This window comes from Antechinus flavipes, chromosome 1 (assembly GCF_016432865.1).
Source record: "Antechinus flavipes isolate AdamAnt ecotype Samford, QLD, Australia chromosome 1, AdamAnt_v2, whole genome shotgun sequence".
In the NCBI taxonomy this organism is placed as follows: domain Eukaryota; kingdom Metazoa; phylum Chordata; class Mammalia; order Dasyuromorphia; family Dasyuridae; genus Antechinus; species Antechinus flavipes.
This window is the reverse complement of record NC_067398.1, coordinates 31965587-31989260: the sequence shown is the minus strand read 5'-3', so window position 1 is coordinate 31989260 and position 23674 is coordinate 31965587. Positions and strand designations below refer to the sequence as shown.

At 34.9% G+C, this 23674-nt stretch overlaps 1 protein-coding gene across 4 annotated transcripts in view; it reads left to right on the top strand.

The window, feature by feature from the left end:
• The window catches only part of FOXP1 (forkhead box P1), a 664237-nt gene that overhangs the window by 234462 nt on the left and 406101 nt on the right, over positions 1–23674 (top strand). For all 4 annotated transcript variants that reach the window (XM_051980779.1, XM_051980771.1, XM_051980761.1 and 1 more), the window contains exon 3: positions 12417–12512. The gene's annotated coding sequence lies outside the window, so the exon portion shown is untranslated. The remainder of the gene's footprint in view (positions 1–12416; positions 12513–23674) is intronic.

The following is a 23674-nucleotide window of genomic DNA, read 5'->3' as shown; positions in this document are numbered from 1 at the left end:
CCCTGAGCTCACCTTTCCCCTGCCTGTCTCAACATCAGGCAGAAAGCCAGGGAAATTACCTCATTCTTTGGAGAGGGAACTTTCAGTAAAATTTGCAAGATATATGCATATTATATATCACATGTATGTAAAAGTTATTTGATATTTTTTGCTCATGGGCTATGTAATTTTGTGTAGGGAAATTCTTTGCCCATATTCACCGAAGTGTCATCTTAAAATGTTGGACTCTAAACCGATAAGACCTGGATTTGAATCCTGTTATTAGTTATTTGATCATAGCTTTGTTGATTCTCTATTTAATACTTATCCCCTGTGGTTATTGTGAGATCTAGGGATAATGTATGTAAAGTGATTTGCAAACCATGAAATGATATAGAAATGTAACTCAGAATCATTATTGTTAATCACACTCTCACTCATCCCAATCAACTCATTTCTCCAGCTCCCTGGGATTCTACGTTAGTCTCACATTTTTGGTGGGGATACAGAATCCCATACTCTCATTAGGTTATTTACCTTTTTCTTGTGTAAGCCAATGTCAACCCATGTGATAATTATGTTACAATTCCAAGGGAATGTTTCCATTGTAACCATGTGAGTGCTTTGAGAGTCTAGAATTTCTATGGCAGGATAAGGCAAATATTTCTCCTTTTTTGTTGCTATGGCATAGAAATAAAGGATATGTGATCTTTAAGGTGTGGTGCAGAATATACACAATGACATAATGCGGGTGTATGATCTCAAAAAGACCTGTCCCCTTTTTTAGTGAAACACCTGTGATACAATGTAATTAATGGGATGTCCTTATAGGATCTCTACTTAGGAGATCTTGACTTAAAAAAACACTTTAGTATCAACGTTGTTCTTTTCACCCAATGGCATGAATGAAGTGGTATAAAAAGTTTGAATGTCAAAACTGACAGACACTTACTTCAGTGCATGCTGACTAACCATCAGGGTGAGCCCTTTGGGGAGGTTGAGTAAATCACTATGAATGTGTGTGTCACTATGAATGTAATGTTATTTTAGGGGGACTCGAACAGCACCCACTTCAATCAGAGGTCCCCGCAATCTACTTGATATCTACAGTTCCACCAGAAGGATTTCCTTCTGTTAGTCTTAAGAAGTCAGTATTTATTCAATTGAAAGCCCTTCCAGGAGACATAGCTTTGACTTCTTCTCAGTGTCAAACTTTTGTCCTTTTTAGGGAGTGAATTCCAGATTTTGGAAAAGGATAAGTATAAAGGTTCTGGGCAGCACACATTTGGGTAACAACTGGATGGAAATTGGAATGATACGAAATTAGGTTAATCTTCTGAACAAGGATGATTTAGTAGTCTCTGAGGTTCCTTCCATCTCCAAGTAACTGATCTATAGGGCCACATGCCATAATGTGTCTATATAGATTGGCAAACCAGTGCCCAATCACATTCACTGGACTCTGTGCACTCTGTGAAGCATTCCATATTTTTGGCTTGGTAGGTTAAAGCTATAGAATGACGCAAATAATTTTAAGATATAATCAATATGTTGATTTCTTGTGTTTGACTATGTTAAGAGGGAGAATTATTTGGGAGAAAAGAATCAATGAGAATTAACAATCTGCTGCCTCCCCAAGAAAACATTTAAAAACCATCAATAAAACATTTACAGCTAAAATGTAAAACAAAAAAAAATCATCTGAAATCTATGGGAGTGAAGATTTTAGAGAGGGAAGTGGGGCAAGGATGGGAAATAAAATGGCTGAAAATGAATTTTGTCTAAGTGATAACTAGGTGATAGAATACCCAGCTTCTAAACAGCGATTTGTAAACCCATCTGGGGTCACATAACCAAATGTAGGGATCATAGAATTGTGATTTATTACTAAGAAATGTTTGATTTATATATTTGTTTTACATATCTATATACCATACATACTATATGTGAGATCCAATGATAATGTATATAAAGTGATTTGCCAACCATGAAAGGATAAAGTAATGTAGCTCAGTATTATTATTGTTAATCACACTCTGACTCATCCCAATCAACTCATTTCTCCATCTTGCTGGGATGCTACATTTGTCTCAATTTTTTGATGGAGATACAGAATCCCATACTCTCATTAGGTTATTTACCTTTTTCTTGTGTAAGCCAATGTCAACCCATGTGATAGTTATGTCACAATTCCAAGGGAATGTATCCATTGTAACCATGTGAAAAGTCATGTAAAAATTTCTTGATGGAAAAGGGCTCACAAGTGGAAAGGACTTAAGAAGTCCTTTGGATAGTTGGTTGACTTGGAGTCAGAAAGATGGGAATTTTTGTCATCATAACTCAGACACTTTCTAGCCCCTTTAGTCATTTAATATTTTTCAACTTCAGTTTTCTCATCTGTAAAATGGGGACACTACTTCATAGGGTTGTTGATATGATCAAATGATATAATAGGCAAAGTGCTTTGCCAATCTTAAAGTGCCATATAAATGTTTTGTTGTTGGTCAATTGTATCAGACTTTTTTTAGTATCATTTGGAGTTTTGGCAAAGATACTGGAGCAGTTTACCATTTCCTTTTTTGAATTCATTTTACAGATGAGGAAAGTGAGGCAAACATGGTTAAATGACTTGTTCAGAGTAACGCAGCAAGGCAGTATCTAAGGCTGGTTTTGAACTCAAGAAGATGACTCTTCCTGACTTCAGGGCCAGCACTCTGTATACAGTGCCACATAGCTGCCCAATATAAATGTTAGCTCTTATTAACATAGTGCTGTTTCATATAGTGCTGAATACAGTAAGCACTTAATAAAGGTTTATTGATTGATTGATTCACAGTTTTGCTTACAATAGGCATTGGTTTAAAGACAACCACAATTCTAACTACAGGGGATGGGATACAAATGTTTTGTAACATATTTTTCATCTTTTCTGCTGTTTGCTGATATTTAAAGTAACTTGACTGTCTTTACAACAATCATGTCCTTTATTGCCAAGGAGATGAAAGATAATAAAAACAATAACTTTCTCTGGTCTTGGAGACGATGCTGCCTCCTTTTTTATTCATGCTCTTTTCTCTGTGAATTCGGGCAAACATCTTTAATGAGAAGGAACTGCTTATTTCTCTATTGAAACAGGAGGGTTTTCTTGCGATTTGGTTTGTGGAATCTGGGAAGACTTCAAGGAGGAGTTGATATGAACTTATCATAGTAGTCATGTGATGTTGATTTGAGCATTATTTCATTTTGGCTTGAGTCACAGTTATTGAAATAAGGAAAGGGAATTTTTTTAACCTAAAAGCATGGCAATTTACTCTTCAAGTTGGAAGAAATGGAGTGATTTGCCTCAAGTGCATTTAAAAACATTTTTTTTTTATATTTGAGTTTCTTGCATTTGAACCCAAACTAATAGCTTTGTTGTAAGAGCACAGTACAGCTTTTTGAGTGCCATTGTAATTTCTGGCATTCCTTTTCTATGCCTTGACTGTAGGCCAAAGAGCAGCCCCAAAATGCTGGTTGTGTGAATGATCATTCTTTGGCCGTTTAGATGGCAGTGGTTAGTATAGGAAGGTGGCGGATTCTTTGTGTTCTTTTGGCAGCTCTCTTTCACCTCAAGATGATGACAGGTGGTAGGTCATAATTCCAACTGTGCAGGGAGATTATGTCCTTCAGTACTGATGAGATTTTTTTTTCATTAATATTGCTTGCATTGATGAAAGATGCCTATATCAAAAGATGGTGAGTTCTGTTTGAGGAAAGACAAAAGATTCTAGATTTAGGAAGATGAAAGTTACATATTTCCCCTCATAGAATTATACACATAAAATTAAAATTTATTTTATTTGATACTAATTAGCACACTTTAAAATCATATTTTTTACTTATAAATGAATTGATATGTCTTTTATCTAAGTCATATAGATCTGTCCAATTTTGTGTAGGGCAGTCCAATGTCCTGGAGTCATGGACATTGTTTTTAAAGCATGTTTTGATAACTATACCAACTTAATTATTTTTCCTTATAATTCTATGAATTTTATGGTTTGGATTTGAAAACATTTTTCTGAGAAGATAGCCAAAGGCTTCATTAGACATCCTAAGGGATGCCCAAGAGGAAACAAAAATATATTACAAATCCTTCATCTAGACAGAATAAAATTTGGATTTTTCAGTCAGTATTCAGATTATGGTTTAGGACTAGAGCATCCATTCCTAAGTCCAACTGTTTCACAGTGTTCACGATCTCTTTCAGATAGTCATTATTTTAAGTTCCTAGTATGTGTAGCATCATCTAGGAGAACAATCCATAATCCTCATTTTGGCTATCATGGCATTAGCCTTTAAACATCTTGATTTATTTTCACTCCACAAGTATTGATTAAGCCTCAGGATCAGGAATTGCATTACATAAAAAAGAGTATGGTTATGAGTGCTTATCCTCAAGAAGTATATATTCTATTTGGAAATGAAACACCACCAGTTTTTCATGAACCTTTTCAATAACAGAGTTGTATTAAGCGAGACATGTAGAAACAATAGGAAATAGCTCTTGAAGTTCATAGAAAAAGAAGAGCTTTCAGTATGGACTAGAATTGTTTCAGAAGATTTCATGGAAGAGTTGGAATTTGAAATGTGCTTTAGGATTTTTGAGGTAGAGGAGAGAACGTGGCAGACTGGGGGATACAGCATACACAAAAGTACAAGGATGGGATTGAATGCAGTATATCTGAAAGATAGTGAGGAAAGTAGCTTTATTGGAGAGGAAGATTCATTTGGGGAAAGAGTACAATATAAAACTTATGGTCAATATTAGTAGCTGGAAAAGAAGGAATCAAACATTATAATACCTACCACAGTTCCTGAGAATTAGGGAGAAGGGAATGACAAAATTGTTGCTCCTGACTAAAAGGAATCTTCAGATCTACTTTCATTTTTGAAAAAAAAAATTTCCTTTATACCAGCATTTTTTCCTTAATTTATCTATTCTCTCTTACTCTCTGTATTCTTTTTCTCTTTATGGATACTTAGAGAGACATTGGTTACAGTAGTTTGACCCCTGTCTCTGATAAATCTCGACTTTAAGGACTTGTGCAAATGGGAACTTGAGAAACCAGAAGGATGACTAGACAGGCTCCAAAAGCCCATTAATCTAAAAAAAAACCCAATATGATGAGATTTTCTCATTCTGGGGGCACTGTTTTACCAAGTCTGAAGTGAATTCAGGTTTTCTTACTTCCTTTCACAAAGCTGCCAAATCAGAAATTCTAAAGATTAGTTCTCTCCATGTTAAACTCTTTCTCAAGAATCTCTAATGGCTCCCCTTTCCCTCTAGAATGAAATAAAATTTCTATGATATTTGAAATACATCGCAATCTGGATCCAACCTATGTTTCTAAATCAGTTTCAACTTAAAGCTAATCTGCCAACCCACCCACATATATCTACCTTCCAATCAAACTGACATATTAAATAGTCTGTTCCCCCTATAAAACATTCCATCTCTCATCTCCTTATTTTTCACAAAATATTTCCCATTCCTGGAATGCTAGACCTCTTCACTTCTAGTTTCCTTCTAGGCTCTGAATAAGGGTTTTCTTTTTTGAAAAGCTTTTACTGATTACTTCCATTATTATCACAGTCCATCTACCCACTCCCTGTCCATGCCTTGGTATTTATTTATATCCTGTATTTATTTATCTAGAAATATGTTGTCTTTGCAATAGAATATAAGCTCCTTCAGGGAAGAAACTGTCTCACTCTTTTTATATCTTGAGCATCAAACAAAAAATATAGCAAGCATTTAATTAATTTTTGTTGATGACTTGATTGCTAAAGTCTTGCTCTATAAGGATGACCTAGTTGAGGTAAATAGTCTCAGTTGCCTGCAGTGGGAGTTAGTGAGAGGAAACTTCCATGCCCTTATTCCTTGGCCCTGTAGGTGAGAGCTCTCCCCTCCCCTTGGACACCAGGTGAGTAGCCAAATATTTACCTTATATCCCGTGGGACAGTGTGTTTTGTTTGTAAGATGCCAGGCAGTCTGCGTCTATTTTATTTTCAAAGAGTGAATGTCTCTGTTACTTTTATAGTAATTAAAGGAGAGGGACAACGAGACGCTGAAGATCGAAAGAGAGAAGATGAAGTGATAAAGTATCATTGTGAAAAGATATTTCTCTAGTCCATTGAAAACTACACCACGGTTGTAATCCAAAAGTGATCAGACTCCTACACAAAATTGTGTTATTTCTTTGAAGACTTGAACTTTTAAAATCCAATTTATGGGGGGGGGGAACTTCATTAAAAAAATACTTATTCAATTAAGTTCAATGGCCTTTTAAGTAACAGTAAAAGTCCTGTTTAAAGTATTATAAAAATTTTAAAAATTCCCAGCTTCCTTCACTTATGTCTTAGGTTATCTTGTGGGTTCATTGAATTATTGTACTACAATTGATAGAAGACTTGGCTTTGATGAAACAATGTGTTTGAAAACCCTTTATTTTAGTGTGGCAGGTGGTGGAAACCGGTGGGAGTAGTGACTGAGGGCATTTGTCTTATCAAAAGTTTAAATTTCAACACAACCCCTCAAAAGCAAAGTGAATTAAAAAAAAAATCTTCATCCTAGAAACTGGAAAATAAAGGAGCATAGGATCATGGAGACAGGTAGAAGTTTTATGCCATACTGCCTTTCATTAAAATAATCATTCTTGTGGGCAAAAATCCTTAAGTGAGTTTTTTTTGGTATACTCAAAAAAAGCTCATAAACAGGAAGTTGCCTTAGTGTCTGCCCTAATGGAATTCTTATAGACAGTAGTTTTAAAGGTATTTGGAGTAAAATTAAAGAATTCACTACCATTAGGTTATGAATTTAAAAAGAATTCCCCTCATGATTTTTCCCAGCCTCTCAGCAAAGGGATATTTTTAGCCCAAAGTTCATTTATAATGCTTTTCAAAATTCCTTTTAGTGATCACTACAATTTCAGGGGTACAAAATACTTCTCCCCTCCATAGCTTTGGTAGTGGGTACATTTCTTCTACTTAAGAAAGCCTTCTTTTAACATGTAATTGGGGGAAAGTAAAATATTATATATTAAAAAATAAAACCTTCAAATATATTCTTGTTAAAATGGTAGTAAGCTTGTTTGTTCAAAACAGCTATGATATTTCAATGATATTCACTGCCTCTATGATATTTTCATAGGCTCCTTGCCCTTCGTGAAAGAAGTAACTAGATTAAATTGTTTATATTTAAATGTTATAAGCTGAATTTTAAAAGTGTCCTTAAAAAGAGTTTTGTAAGCCATAAAACATTATACATAAATTTGATTATCCTCTTTTTCTTTTTTATTGATTCATTTCATCAATTTGATGGAATTCAGATGTAAGAGGTCTTTGGAAAATTTATGCTTCTGTTATATTTTTTAAATTTAATTTTTGGACACTGTTCCACAGATGGGTAAAGCACTTGCTTTTGGGTTGTAAAGACACTAGAAAGGTCCTTTTTTCTATATTTATGAATTGCTGTTGGAAGAGACATGGTACTTTTGGCTAGGTGGAGTCATTAAAAAGAAGACCTGATAACCTTATTCCCAGAGTTCAGTGATTATTTCGGCATAATGAAAATTTTAACAATTTCTAAAGAAATAATTTTTAAAGGAACTTGGTTAAGTAAATAAAAATTGTTTTGGCATATGAATCTACTTTAACATATTTTGCATGTCATTTAGGCATTTTATCATTCTAAAATTAAAAATGTATCCCATAATGAATAAATGTAAAAATATGTCCTAAACTATTTTATATATAATGAAATTAAAATGTGTATTCCTGAAATGATCTGTCACAAGTTCTTATTTATTTAATTCATATATTGTTTATTAAGAGGTTACTATGTGCCTATGGTAAGTTCTTGGCATACAAAGACAAAAAGGAAACTGTGCTAGCCTCCAAGGATCTTATATTCAATGTAGGGGGGAGGGACAACATATAGGAAAATGTACAGAGATGGGTAAAATAAATTATATGCATTTTAGTTTGGGAGAAAGGGGAGAATACTAAATCATATGAAGAAGATCACAAAAGGAAGAATTAAGTTCAATATTTATATGTGTGTTTGTGTGTAGGAGAGGGAGGAGAGAGAGAAAGACAGAGAGAGAGACACACACACAAAGAGAATGGGGAAGGAGGAAGAGAGGGAGGGGGGAATGATGAAGGGAGATAAGTATCATTTGAAGTGAGCTCAGAAGGAATCTATGGATTCAAGCAGGTGAAGATAATATATCATCTATATTCTGTAGTGGGAATAACTTGTACAAAGGTATAAAACAGAAGAGAAAATTTTGTGTACAAGGAATAGCAAGTTAGTTCTTGGGTGGAATATGGGTGTATGACCATATGACAGTATGTATTAAAAGTTTGGTTGGATTCAGACTACAAAGGACTTTGAATCTCACACATTCATATTGTATCACAGAGTCATTAGGGAGCTATGGACCTTCCTGAGTAAGGGAGAGATATATCATACTTACACTCTAGGAATATCAAATTCCAATTATGTAAAGTACAGGTTGAAAAAAGAAGAATAGTGTGTGCAGGGAGGTTAATGAAAATAATGTTGATGGAGTTCAAGTGAGAGGTGATGAGATCCTGAATTAGGGAGGTGACTTTTGAGTAATGCCATGGAGACTCAACTGAATGGATATGAGGATGTGGTCAATAAGCCAAAGAGATTTCTGGGAATACAAATGACTGGAAGCATCCTAATATTTAGATTTAGATTTAGAGGTGGAAGTAACCATAGGGAAGCCCAGTCCTATCATTTCACACATATAAACTGAAATCTAGAGTCTCTAGAGAAACTTCCTTAAAGTGTCATTCAGAGTCAGTAACAGTCTTGATTATCCTGTGACTCCAAATTCAGTGGTCTTACTATCATGTAAAAATGCTGAAATAGAGAAATTAATAAGAGAGATGGATTTCTGTAAGGAAAGTAGGGGGAAGTAGTTGAGAAAATGTTAAGGAGATGATAGATTCTATTTGGGACCATCCAGATAGAGATGTCCACAGCAGGCAGTTGGTAATGTTACTGGAACTCAGGAGAGAGATGAAGGCAAGCTTTCTCTCCCTGCTTCCCTCATTCTTTCCCTTCCTCCCCCTTGTCTCTTTGTGTCTCTGTGTTTCTGTCTCTCTGTCTCTCTATGTCTCTGTATCTATCTGTTTGTCTCTCTATATGTATTTGTGTGTGTGTGTGTGTGTGTGTGTGTGTGTGTGTGTATCCTAATGTTTTAACAGATCAGGTGTGATATGGATGGTAAATAGTAGAAAGCTTTATCTCCAATAGCAGCAGACTCATATGTTGAATGTCTTCAGTCTTATATAATTGAAAGGGTATACATTACTCTGTACCACTATAGTACATTTCATTCTTCAACATCTCTAATAGAGCTTGCCTTTTTGAAGTTACTCATTTGGAATTATGATTTTATGAGTATTTTAGGATTATAATCACCATAAAAAGAAGGCTAAAATATATCTTACTAGAATAGACATTTAATTTAAAGTAGAATTGGTTATAACATTTAGTAAACTAGAAATAAGATCTAGGAGAGAATATGATGCTACTTTATATTTTATTTTTTTTTTAATCTTAGTATTATTTTGTCAAAGATTTTGGGAAACAAACCAGTTTTTATTAGCCTCTTCTACAGGAACATTACTGTGGAGCAATTTTTCATCTTGCAAGATTCAACCAAAATGTAAGGTGGAAAAGTTCAGTGATCCTTTTGGTCAGCCTAGTCATTCAAAGAATAGATCCTAGATATCTTTTAGTTCTGCAACTAAGTTGCTGAATTGAATAGACTACAAATAAAATAATTTATGTCTTCATGATATTCTAAAATAGCATCCTACCTGAATCTTAGTATCCTTCATTCTGAAGACACCAGATTTGCATTTATTGACTATATTTGATGGTTTTAGGTAACTCTAATTTGATCAAGTTGATTTTTTTCAATGTACAGTTCCTTACTTTTTCTACAGTGGTTTGTTATATTAAAGCTGCAAATTTATTATTCAAGAAACACATTTTAATCATTTACCATATCAGATAAATGATGGTTAGTATTTTGAAAATAAGCACTAGGGTTCTTATTAATGTCTATGTTGAAATAATTAGTAGATTCCCCCATATACTCTCAGGCAACAAAGAAAACTTGCTTTTCACTGAAACGACAGGTTGACAGAAGCATCTTAGAGTGTGGTCATTAGTGTGCCTACAATCAATGTCATGTTATTGTATCAAATTAGTTAGTGTCCCCTTAGGAGGGAAGTTGGACCTACAAATTATCCTCCTACATCCTTAGAAACCATGTTTGCTTAAACCTCCGATCAAGTGTGAGCAAATTATTAACATGGCTCATAAATTAACTAGTGTACAAGCTTATAACGTTTTACAAGTAGATAATAAAGAAGAAAGTTTCCCCATTACATTGTACTTATTTCATCCCTGTGATTATTGTGTCTTTCCTTAGCAGTGTACAATTGATTTTTTTTTTGTTTTAGAGTAAAAGTGCATAAAATGTCAGAACAAATGTTTAGAAAATGTAGAACCAAAAAGGAAGCAAATGTAAATCCATTGAAAACAAAATAATTAACATTGTTATCTCATTGCTCTGATAAGTCCTTGACAATAGTCCTTCTTCTGTAGTAGCAGTTGTTCATTAATGAGTTCACCAATTAAGTTGGAAAGATTACAGCCTTTGCCAATGGGACTTATCTAGAAAAAGCATTTATTTTATTTTATTTTTTACTATACATACCAGGCTATAAGCCTCTTTGTAAAAAAGGAATGAGACTCCTCTTATGAATGTTAAATCCTATTAAAGTATAAAGATTCTTAAACCATAGCAAAACATGCAAATTGTTTATACCCAGACAAAACCCAAAGTTAAAAAAATGTCTAAAGCAATCATTTGGCCAAACGCATGTCTCATCAGTAAGGGATGCTAAAATATAGTCCTAACTATTGCTGAGATTCTGGGTTCTGAGTAGCCATGGTAGCTACCGCAGTACTTTATTTCTGGATATTACTGACTCTTCAAATCATAAAACTCAATTCTTCACACACATCTCCGTTTGGTGTCAACTTTTTTTGTCTGATTAGGTTTGAAAATTCACATTTGCATTCAGGGGTTTGCTTCTGTTCTTCCTGCTGAAAGACTTGAACTGCACCTCCTCTTCTTCAACCACATATACAATAAGAAGCCTATAGTCAATGCTTTCTATTCATTTTATCATCATATTTTCCCATATACTAGAGAGTCTCTTGGGTAATCTTGAGGGCTAAGTAGTATTATCAACTACAGCATCGATGTAGAATAGCCTAGCATGCAGAAAAGCATGTGATAGAAACTGATTCACAAAAACTTTCAGAAAATGCTTGAGAATTAGTGGACCCGTCAGCAACTTTAACTTACTTGGAAATGGATTTGGTAAATACTATACTAATAATGTAACTGAACTAGGTTAGCCACAACACCTCAGCAATATGCACGTGTGTACTTGCCAGTAACTCAAAGGGAAAGCACCGTAATGTCTTCTTGCCTTTTGTTTGGGACACTTGGGTGATAGTTACTTACTGGAGCAAGTAAGAGTCTAACTAGGAAGAAATGCTGGGGTGGGAGTGTTCTTTGTTTTGAATATTCCTGCATGAATATGTCCTACTAGACATTCTCAGAACTAACTGGCTAAGGAAAAATAACTAGGCAACTAGAAACAATTAAAGAACTCTGATCCATGCAGTGATCCACTAGGATTCCCAGGGACTCACAAGGGAGCCTGCTACTCACTTCCCAGTAAAGAACTGATGAATTCAAAATGCAGATAGATAGACATTTTTGGACATGAATATTGTGGGAATTTGCCTTTGATTATACAATTTGTTACAAGGGTCTGATTTTTTTTTTCTTTTAAATGAAGGGAATAGAGGAGACACAGGGGGAAAATAAACATTTTTTTTATTTAATAAAAGGAAATTAAAAAGAGAAAAATAATGTAAGATTATACTTATGCTGAATTAGCAAAATAACATCAGCCTTTATTCTACTCATGAAAATACTTAATAAGAAAAAATGCAGTTTGGACAAATCTATTTTTCTGGTGATAGGTAGGCACACCTATTTTGATTGTGGGAAATTTCATTCCATTTTATACTACCAATACTTCCAAGATAAATTCTTTATCATCGAAGGCTTCTTTTACACCAAATTACCAAATTTAAATAGAAAGTAAACCTATTCTAGATCTAATGATAGGTCTAATGATAGATGATAGATGGTAGATGATAGATGATAAGGAAACATTAAAAGACATAAGTTAATGTTGCTTGCATGTAAGAAGTTACTCATCAAAAGCCTTATTGATTTTGCTTCTTTCTTTCTCATTTGCAGTGTCTAGCTGTGTGTTGCTGTCCTTCCATACTATGCATGACACACAACAGTGATCCCCGACCTTTTTATGGCTGTGAGCCACTTTAAAAGTTCAGGGTAAGTGGTGAGTCTCATTCCCATTTGACATGTTCTAAGTACTCTAATATAGGACTGTTTCACAGATACCAAATGGGCCAAATGAGAAAAGACTGTGTTGGAGTGGTTCTATGTAAGGAATTACCCTCTTTTTACTAATTCCAAGGTGACAGTGGTACAGATGAGTTTCTTGTCTCCTGCCTTGAAACAATCTCATGTTTTTATGGTTAAAAATCCATAATTTTATGCCAACCCTGTGCCTGTGGAGGAAAGAATAGAAAGAACATTAAATTAGTAAATAGGAGACTGAATTGGACTGTACCTTTCCATGTCATGAAACTTAGAGTCTTGCTAATTTTACAAATTCCTGTCTTGACAAATCTCCACTGCTCACATGCCTATTATTGTCACCACACCACTGTAGTCTGACATTTGGCCCTCCCTCCAGTTTTTCAAACACAAAAAATAAGGCTATACCATACCTTCTGTTGTTTTTTGTTTTTTTTTTTTTTAACCTCTACTGAGTTGCTATATTACTCTATGGACTTATTCTAGGTCTTTTCTAATTTTACTAAGCCCTTCCCTATTCTTAACTATCCTATATCCTCAAAAAATTTCTCAAAAATTTCTTTCCTGTCCCTACTTTTACTGAAATGAATGTTTTTTTCCTATTGAAAACTAGGCTACTTGGAAGGCTCTCCAGAGGAGATGGCTCAGCTTCATTCAGGAAGAAGGATTGATATATTCCATATTTTTCCTTACTGTTATCCTCTCTCATTTATATTTCTTCCATCAGAGTACCACAATCTCATCATTAAACCTTTCTTCCTTTGCTGCTGTCCTGACAGCTCCCAACTTCTGTAACTTAAGCAGAGTTTGAGTCTCCATGCCTCCCTTCTTCAGGTCTTCAGTGTTTATGAAATGTTCACTATACAGTTTCTCAACTTTGTCAGCTCCAATTGACTTCATCTGTGTCTTCAACCTGTTTAAACCTCAAATCTCAGCAATTCATGGAGCTATACCTCCTTTATCCAAGATATTGAACTTGAAAATTTGAAATTTGACTATACTTTTCTATCCTTCCAGGTCTTCCTTTCTTTGTTTTTATCAAATCCTGGTACTCGTGATCTTATCTAACCAACCAACTCAGTTTACTTTCTTATTCTGATTTAGTTTGCCACCAAGCCTAGTGTTGGCTCTATTCTCAACTACTTTATAGAATCATGCAACCATGGATTTCAAGCTAGAATGGACCTTTGATTTTACAGATCAGAAACTGCGGCCCAGAAAGAGTACATGAATTCACTTGCCAATAAGTAGATTCCTTTATCTTAAACTTTTTAGTCCCCTAATTGCTGATTCTGAATTCTGACTGCCCTTATACATTTTATTTCTTTGCTTCTGAGTTGCTAAACATTGATGAAGGAAGTCACAAAATCATACTGATTTTACCCAGTACACAAGTAGACCACAAAACCTCAGCTAGCACCAGACTGCCACTTGGCAGTCTTGTTATTATTCTGCATTGAATGATTGCTTATCTTATCCCCCATGGTGATTGTTCCAAACCTTTTTTCTCTCTGCTATAATCTGTAGTTCTCCTTCCCCAAAACACCACAAATGGCCTAGGATTCTATACTCCTAAAAACTTTTTATCCTTTCCTCATTTCCTTCTGTTTCAGGGAAAGAAATGTCCTTTACCTTGCTGAAGCAAATCCCTCTTCCCCTGTCCTTGATAACCATTCACTGCAGTCTCCTTTTGTATTGAGCCTCAGGAAGTAGGCTTCTTAGTCCAGTGCTAAACAAAACTGACCAATCAGTGTATCTTCAATATATGATTTCAGCTAATTTAACTTGTCTTGCCTGATAAAGGTCTCAGGAAAAAGAAGGTGTATGTCTAAGAACTCACCTTTCTCACTGTCCACTTTAATCTTCTTGTTCTCTCCTCTTGAACTCCATTTCTGTATCAACAACTACCTCTTTGATACTTCAAATGGACTATCTTATAGGGATCTCCTCATGACTCAAATAATTCATTGATTGTCTCCTTTGGCCTACCCATCTTTCAGATTTTCCAGTTTCAACTGAGGCCATTGCCAACATCCTTTTAGCCTCCCACATCCACAGCGTGGCTCTCATATTTTCCTCATTGCTCTCTCTTACTTAACATACCCAATTATCCATTGAGTTTTGCTGGTTCCACTTCCCTAAAACCTCCTGCTTTGGTCCCTTCTTTCCTTCCTCACTGCTCCCACAGCTACTTCAATAGTTCATTGAGATTCTCATCACTAGACTATTGCAATAGTCTTCTGGTTGGTCCCTCCTCACTTGAATCTGTCTTTCACACAGCTATCAAAATAATTTTCCTTAAGCACAATTCTGACCATCTGAGTCATCTTCCTATCTAAATAAACACCAGTATCTCCCTATTGAATGAAGTTAGGTGGTGCAATGGATAGAAACCTGGGCTTAGAATCAGTAAAACTCATCCTTCTGACTTCAAATCTGACCTCAGACACTTACTAATTGTGTGCCCCTGTTTGTCCCAAGGGACAACCATTGTAATGCTGTCTACCTACAAAATGGAGCAGCTAGGTATAATAAATGATTACTAAATCCCCTTCCATTCCACAAAATTTGATGATCATGTTTCCTACCAAATAATGCCCAAGTTTCTTTGCCTGACTTTAAATAGAATCTTTTATGTTGTACCAATCTACTTACCTTTTTAAACTTGTATGTAGTCTTCTTCCTTTCCACCAATTTCACTGTCTAGTCAGATTAGTTATTAGATCTCTTTTCCATGTCCCCTTAACTTTCCAATATTTTAGCCATCATTAGTTCTGTTAGATTTACCTCAAATACCCTCTCTTTCTATTGAAATCCTACCCATCCTTAAAGAACAATTCCAATGTTATTTCCTTCATGAAGCCTTCTTTGATCCTCTGATTTGATAATTTGTACCTCTTAACTTATAATTTATATTTTGCATTTTGTTATGATTTCCTATATTGTATTTTGTTGTGATCTGTATTATAGTGATCTGTGTATGTGACCTCTTCTTTTATTAGACCATATCAGTCTACTAGGCCCTATACTTATCTAAACTGTGCTTCTCTCCTAATAACAAATATGGGATTTTCCACATAGTAGGTCTCTAAAAAATGATTGTTGAATTGAATGAGCCTATCATTGCATCTCCCTTAATATGTTTCTTCATTAAATGAAATGTTCAGCTTATTTTGCAGAGTTATTGTGAGCATCCAGTTAAAAGAATATCTATAAGTGTGTTTTGAAAACTTAAATCACTCTATGAAGGTTTTATGCAACCAGTTGAGTTCATCAGGTAATCTCCACTTCATTCACTTTCATTTACAATGACTATCATTAGCTGAATGAATGTTGAGAAAGGCTAGCCTACCCTCTAAGAGATGTGATTGGTCTGTTAGGTTTTATAGTCCTGGATTATGGAGAGACATTAGAAATGATACAATTTACATATCATGTGTAGGCGGATGAGAATGTGTGATATATTATAGACTAAAGATCAAAGACCAATAAAGGAAGAACAACTCAGATCATAAATTGCTTTTCTATTGAATGTTCTTTTCTTCTGTTTCTTCTACCTGGTTAAAGTCATTAAATCAGTATCATTAAATTGGACTGATACAAATATTTATAAATTTCACAACAGGGATTGAGTTTTAGCAAATGTGGTTTTGGAAAGGGTGGGTTGTAACACTGATTAAATTAGAAACCTATAATTTAAGAAGCAATAATTAACTCTGAGATAAAATTAGATAAAACCACAATAAATGAATATTCCAATTGTTCTTCTTCATTGAAAAACATTAGCTTTTATATGGTCAGTAGACATTTACATATGTTTGTGGTAGTAGAATAGGGTTGGAGGTCAAGGCTAAGGACTGAATGGTAACCATTTAACAGAGTAATTAAGATTTTACTTGCATTAATATCATCAACTATGCTCATTTGTTTCTTTGAACCCAATTTGCCTAATTTCATTAAAATCATTAGTGCCTATCAATAAATGATAATTTGTTTGAATTTCATATTTCTTTTTCCTAGTAGGGCTCCAAATGTGTCAACATTTTAGCACAGTAATAACAATTTTAATTAAGCAAAATGTAAGACATATGTAAGGTATTATCTGAAATCTAACCAAACCAATGATTATCATATACAGTAGTACTATAAATCACCCCCAATTTCATAAATTTGGCAAAGGTTCTTCCCTGCTATGCATAGAACAATCTCTTTAGTCTTTAGTAATAACATAGGACGGTAACAATAATAATAGCTAGCATTTATACAAGCTTTAAATTTTGCAGAGTGCTTAACTGATATTATCTTATGTGATTTTAACAAGCCTATGGAATAGGTGCCATTATTATCCCCCTTTTACAGATGAGTAAATTGAGTCTGAGAGAGATTAAATGATTTGCCTTGTGTCACACAGCTACTCCAAGTCTCAAGTAGAATTTGAATTCAAGTCTTTCTGACTCCATGTGTAACTGTTCACAAGGCCTCCTACCTTGCATTCTGGGTAGATGTCTATGAGATTTGACTTAAAATTCTAACTTTACCATTTATTCAATACAGTGACCCGTCCACCTTCACTTTCTTCCCCATATGATCTTGTCCATGAGACTGTCTCTGCTCCATCCAGCTGAATACAATGTCTTCCTTTGCAGATTTTCATAATATCTTGTCTGATCCTCAACTAGGCATTGTTAACTGTGTAATAACTGAAATCAAACTGATTCACAGTCTTGATCTATGTGATCTTCACAATAACCTCTGTGAGGACAGTGTGAGTTATTCCAGAATTGAATAAATAAATAAATAACCCAGAGCTGAAAAGCATCTGAAAGTAGACTTGAACCTGGATCCAAAAATTTTAGAAATGTCCTTTGCCTTCAAGAATTTTACATTCTTGAGTTGGAAGTTGGTATGTGGAGGATAAATAACATGTATAAAAGTAAGACAACACAAAATAAATACCAAGTAAATGCAAAGCCCTTTTGGTTATGTAACTAACACCATCCTCACAGGAGTTACTGTGAAATAATTGAGAGTATCAAGAAATTTCTGTGACAGATATAAATCACATTATAGCATAATAATAATAATAATAATATGATATAACAGTAACTAAGATTTCTACAGAACTTTACATTTAGCAGAATATTTTACATATACTATATTATTTGATTTTCATCCATGCCATGGAGTAGGTCTTATTATTATCCTATTTTATTAAATTATCATTACCTATTATTATTACCGTTTTACTAATGAGGAAATTGAGGCAAATAGAGATAGAAATCAAGTGACTTGACAAGGGTCACATAGTTAATAGGTATCTAAGGCTAAAATGGAACTTAGGTCTTCCTCGCTTCAAATTTAATGCTTTCTACCATAGCATCTGACTGCCTGTTTTGATCTCATTAGACAATTGAGCAAATCTGTTTTTTTTTTGTTTGTTTGTTTGTTTCTGTGACCTTTTGTTATTTTTGTCTAAAGTTATGGAACTTGCCTGATTCCTAAGAAAAACTCATTCCAAAAAAATAAAAATCATTCACTGATTGCTTTCATATTTATATTCCTGGTGATAATCTGAGACCGTTTGTAAAATTTCACAGGAGCAGGCTGATATGTGATCTCTGTCCTTCTGTGTGCTTATCACTAGTTCTTAACTGCTGATTCCACAAAGCTTTCCTTAATCTCCTGCCTGTCATCTTAATAATGCCCTCAAGAACACTGTCATCAGAATGGGACAGTTCCTGAAGTATTATGCCAAAGACTTTTGGTAATGTTGTAATATGGATCTTCATCAACTTCACTTTGATTTGAATTATCACCTCTTAAAAGATCTTCCTCTTCTCTCTTCATTGTCAATCCATCCTTCATGTGAGTGCCCAAGTAATTTTACTAAGACATTGATTGCATTGATCATGTTGCTCCTTTGTTCCAAAATCTTAGATAGCTCCCCATTGCCTATCAAATAAAATGTAAAATACTTATCATGGCTTTCAGACTCTCCAGAATTGTAGCCTTTAAAAAAAAAAAAAATCACTGTTCCTTTCAGATTCAGATCCTTTGCCTCAAGGTCCAGCTTAGGATCTATTCTTTGATGGAACTTTTCCTGATCTCCCAGGCTGAGAGAGTGAACTCTCCCATCTTAAATTCTTCACAACTCTTGTCTGACTTTCTCCTTTTCTTTATATCTCTTTTGGTTTGAAACAAAGTGTATGTGTGTAGCCTATCTCCTTACCTGATTATAAGATGCTTGAAGGTATATATGTATGTATCCTTAGAATTCAGTATAATCCTTATACATGGTGAGGAAGTAAATGCTTCCTGAGTTCAATTAAATTAAATCCTTATACAAATTGAATTGAAAGTATTTTAGAGATAGGGAAATATAATGTTAAATGCCCCTTTCCTTCCTGAATTTTTAAGCAATATTATGTAAAATGGAATAAATAAAATTCATTCTATACCTGGAGAGGATAAGGTTTGATAAGATCCCATTTGTTTTGGCTTGCTTAACTTTAGCTTACTAGAATAACAGCCTTAGGAACACAGGATGCCAAACTTTCTTGTTGCTATAAGAGATTGGTCATATTGGGATTGCCCTGTGATTTCCTGAGGTCACAAATGCATTGGAGTAGACTTGATATATTTCCCTATAACCAAAAAGTGTTCTCATTGTTGATTTATAACTTGTGATATACCCTACTTTCCCCAAGTCACCTCATAATTTATATATTCAGTGTGTTACAATATCTCTGTATTAAATAATAGCTTTAATCATGTTTATTAAAAACAAAAGTAAATGGCAGTTTAAAAAAATGAGGGAAGTACCCAGTATGAATCAGAGATTACATTTGAACCCAGAACATCAGGTTTTGTGGCTAGTTCCTTATTGCTTCATGGGGACAATATAGAGAAAAAAACAAATAAATGGAAAGTAGTTAAATGCACATTTGTTAGAAAAGGAAATATTAGCATTTGGGAAGAGATTTGGTTCAGAAGATCATGCTTCAGCTGATCGAAAAGAGGGATCTGAAGTGGAGATGAGAAGAGAATACATTTCTAACTAGTGGGAGAGCCAGTGCAGAGTCAAGAGATGGGAGATGGTTTGTAATCTATGAGAAACAGAGAGGTGACTTTCTCTGGATCACAGAATAGGGAGTTAAGAAATAATTATTTGTCCAGTGAGATTGCAAAGATAGGCTGTAGCCCATTAGGAAAGACGTGGGAAGCAGAATCTAGGATCATTATATATTTTACTGTAAATACAATAGTGAACTATTAGAAGTTATTGAGTGGAGAAATGAAATAGAGCAGATCTACACTTAAGGGAAATGAACTTGGTTGAGTCTGGATTGGTGAGAATATTGAGGCAGATTAGGAGACTCTTGGTTTTTGTATCATTAACAGATGATGGGTCATCAACAAAATATTGTATTTATTGTCATTGTGAGCCTTCTTTTAAATGTAGAAATCACCATAACACTTGGTATCTTATTAAATGGTTTCATGTTCTACAAATTGAGTGTTTTGAGTTAGTTAACAAGGAAAGAACTATCATCAGGATAATGTTTTCTTTTGTTTTGATAAGCCTACTGTTCGGGGTTTGTACACCATGGATGATGATACCAATGATAAACCTGAAAAGCGCCTGACTCCGGAATGTGTAGGGTCCAGCTGAAACCTTCAAACCCAGGGAATTAAGTTGACAAGCTTCCCCTAAACTGTCTTCTTGTGCTTGATGTTCATACATTCTTTGAGTCCTTGGGATAGGTAGAGATGGTTATCTGAACCTCTTATCTATTTATTGAAAACAGTGTGCTAAGTGCTTTTGTCTTTAAAGGTTACACACATTTGTGAGTTATCTTTGCATTTAGGGGCCAACTCCAAGTCACAGAATAGTTCCCCCATCACCATATCCAACTGCAACAAATTTTCTCTTCATTGAGGTATTTGCTGTCGCATTTTTTGATGTAGTAATGTCCCTACAATTCATGAGTCCAAATATAGAGGAAGCATAACTTTTTTTTTTTCTCCTGAGTCAGGAAGAGTAGTGTAGGCTGAGTCTGTGGATCAGTTCCCATTTATATATGACAATCAATCTCTTTAGAATTCCCCAAATATGATATAATCATGTTTAAGCCTTCTTAGGTGTATCATAACCATCAGACCAATAGAACTATGTCTCTAGTCACTGATACTACTTTATACTCACAAGTGCATTTTCCATGCAAAAAGAGACCAACATAATAAGAGAGAGTAGATCCTCCTTGAGGGTATTCAGCTTTGTTAGTTTTTGAAACTGTAATTCTCCTCCCCTCTTCTTGCGCAATGCTTTCTCTGCAGGAAACCTTGGAACACATGATTATTGAATCGAAGTGAAAATAATAATGGCAGGTTGGAAAAATCGTTTCCAAGCATCATAAGAAATTTAAGAAAATCTTCCTCTGCTTTAGGTAAATGGAGACAACTTGTCTCCTGTTCTGTGGATTAACGGTGGGTGGTCCTCACTCAGTGCATTTAGGAGCTCTTTGAAAAAGACACAGTCTACTGTTTTGGAAAAGTCCATTGAACTGTATTGCAAACATATCTGCACAAACTGACTTAAGTGTATTGTTTTCTCTTGGCAGAAATGTTTTCAGTTTAGGATCATTTGTATGCTTCATGCTGTGTCTTTATACTTGGATGCGATCTAAATGGGCTGATTTGATTTTCCTAGAGTTTTTCAAATATTCTAGTACTTTGCTCCTGTAGAACAAGTGCTCTGTGAAATAAAACTCTGCCATGACTTTCTACAGGGAGGCCCAGATAATTGGGACATCCCCTTAATTGGCTTACTTCTGTCTGGAGGAAGATGTGCCTGTTAAGATAGTTTCTCTCTGTATCTCTGATTCAGTTTTTTTCTGGTACATTATTCTAATTAACCTCAACTCTGTGGCTCTCATGGTCCTTCGTATTAGCCTCTGACCAGTTAACAATTGATTCATTCTGCTCAATCACCTGTGTGAAAAGTGCTGCAAACACTAGAGCTTCCTTCCCCTTTCCCAAGGAACTAAATGATGTGTTTTCATAGTGAGTGGGCATGCCTTTGCCTTTCAGGGGAAGGGTTCTTCACTAAGATGATTTGCCAAGTAGGAAACCTGTTGGGCTAAAGATTTTGTACAATGGGCTTCCCCCCTCCCTCCCACAAATACATGTAAAGATAGAAAGATCTCTTCCTTCTTAATTTTTTAATTTCTTAAAAATAGTATTTAATTCACAAAGCCTTTATGTTTACACGTCGCATGTGAGAATTTTGCTTTGAGATTGAAATAATATATTCAATAAAAATGAGAGAATCTAGAATTTAATCAGATGAGATAATGTAAAAAAGTACTATATAAATGCTAATATTAATTGTTATTATTATGTTTAAAATTGTTTGAATATAAAGTCCTGTTGAGAACAGACTGTTTTATTTATTATATTTGTATCATCAGGGCCTGGCACAAAATAGGCACTTAATAAAGTCTTTTTAAAAATTTGAGCTCAAATAAGTTGCCATTAACTAAATGGGTTCAAATTATCCATTAAATCACCCTTAGAAGACTCAACACCTAACAGACTAAATGAAAATGCCTGAAAAAAATTAATTTAAGAACTATTTTTTATTTGCCTACTATGTGCCTAGCTTTGTGATGTATGGAGAATACAAGAGAACGCTGGTAACAAAATCCAAAATGTGGGAATATGAAGGGTTCTCCATGTCTATCTATCCCAAAACATCGCTGAAAACAGAGGATGTTTCATAGCACACCTTCCAAATGTGCAGCTAGCTCTTGCTTGAAAACTTCCAGTATGGGCAAAGGCATTCCCTCCAAAGGCAATGCTTTGGGTTACTTCTGAGTTTTTCCTTATGTGGAGCCTAAATTTGCCTCATTGTAACTTACACATATTGGGAGGGGGAGAAGGAATAAGCAGTATATACCAAGAACTGTGCTAAGTACTTTTATAAATAATATCTCATTTGATCTTCACAACAACCTTGTGAGTTACTTGCTATTATTATCACCCCCATTTTGCAGTTGAAGAAACAGCCAAGCAGGGGCTTTAGTGAGTTTTCCATGGTCATATAGCTAATACATTCCCAGGGGCTGGATTTGAACACAAGATGGATCTAGCACTCTGTGGTACCACCTGACTATCACAGTACCCACTGCATTTAGTTCTGCCTTTGCTTCAATAGAAATCTAATTCCTCTTCCATGTAGAGTCCCTCAAATATTTAAAGCCAATTATTAAGTACCTCCTTTCTTCACCAAGCTCCTTAGGTTCTAGGTCCCTTCTCATGACAGATCTTCTTGCGACATGATCTTGAGGCTTTGTGGCCATCCTGGTTGTCCTTGTTTGGGCACTTTCCAATTCATGGACATCTTTCATAAAAAAACAATTCCACAACTGAATACACGACTACAGATGTAGTTTGTCTTTCCTCAGCTCGTGCTTTTGGAGGAGACATGAATTCAACACAGTAAACAAAAAGCCTGAATTAATTAGAAAATGTGTAAGACAGGCTATGATACAGTGTTAATTGGAATATAATCAAGTAATTTAAGCTTGGTTTAAACCAGCTCTGCCTTTCCTATATGTGGTCAGGAAAAAGAGTGACTGTTGTTGGCTGGGACAATTAGGAATTGGCAGTGGGGATAGATTGAGAGGTTGCATCACAGAGACAGTGATAATGATGTTTATTCCTTTAAAACTGTTGGTTGGAGGGGTACGAGTAAACACATGTCTTTAAAATAATGTGGGTCCTTTCTGCTACAGCAAATAATCCAGACTGTGCTTATGCGATTCATACTCTTCTCTTCTTTCCTTTTCTAAATCCTTCCACATTCTTTAGGGATGGTTTCCTGTTAGAACTTGAGATAGACCTTCCAGATTTTCTAAGATTACATGCCTCGTAGTTATAGCAAGGTAAATAATGTAAACATGGAGATGGAAGAAAATTCTGATCGAATTCAGTGGTTGATGATATTATCATAGTGTCAGAGGCAAAGGAAAATCCCTCTTTTCTGTTAACAATTGATAAACTGTTTTTCAGAGATATACTTTGTAAGAGGATTTATTTGTGCATTTGTTGTG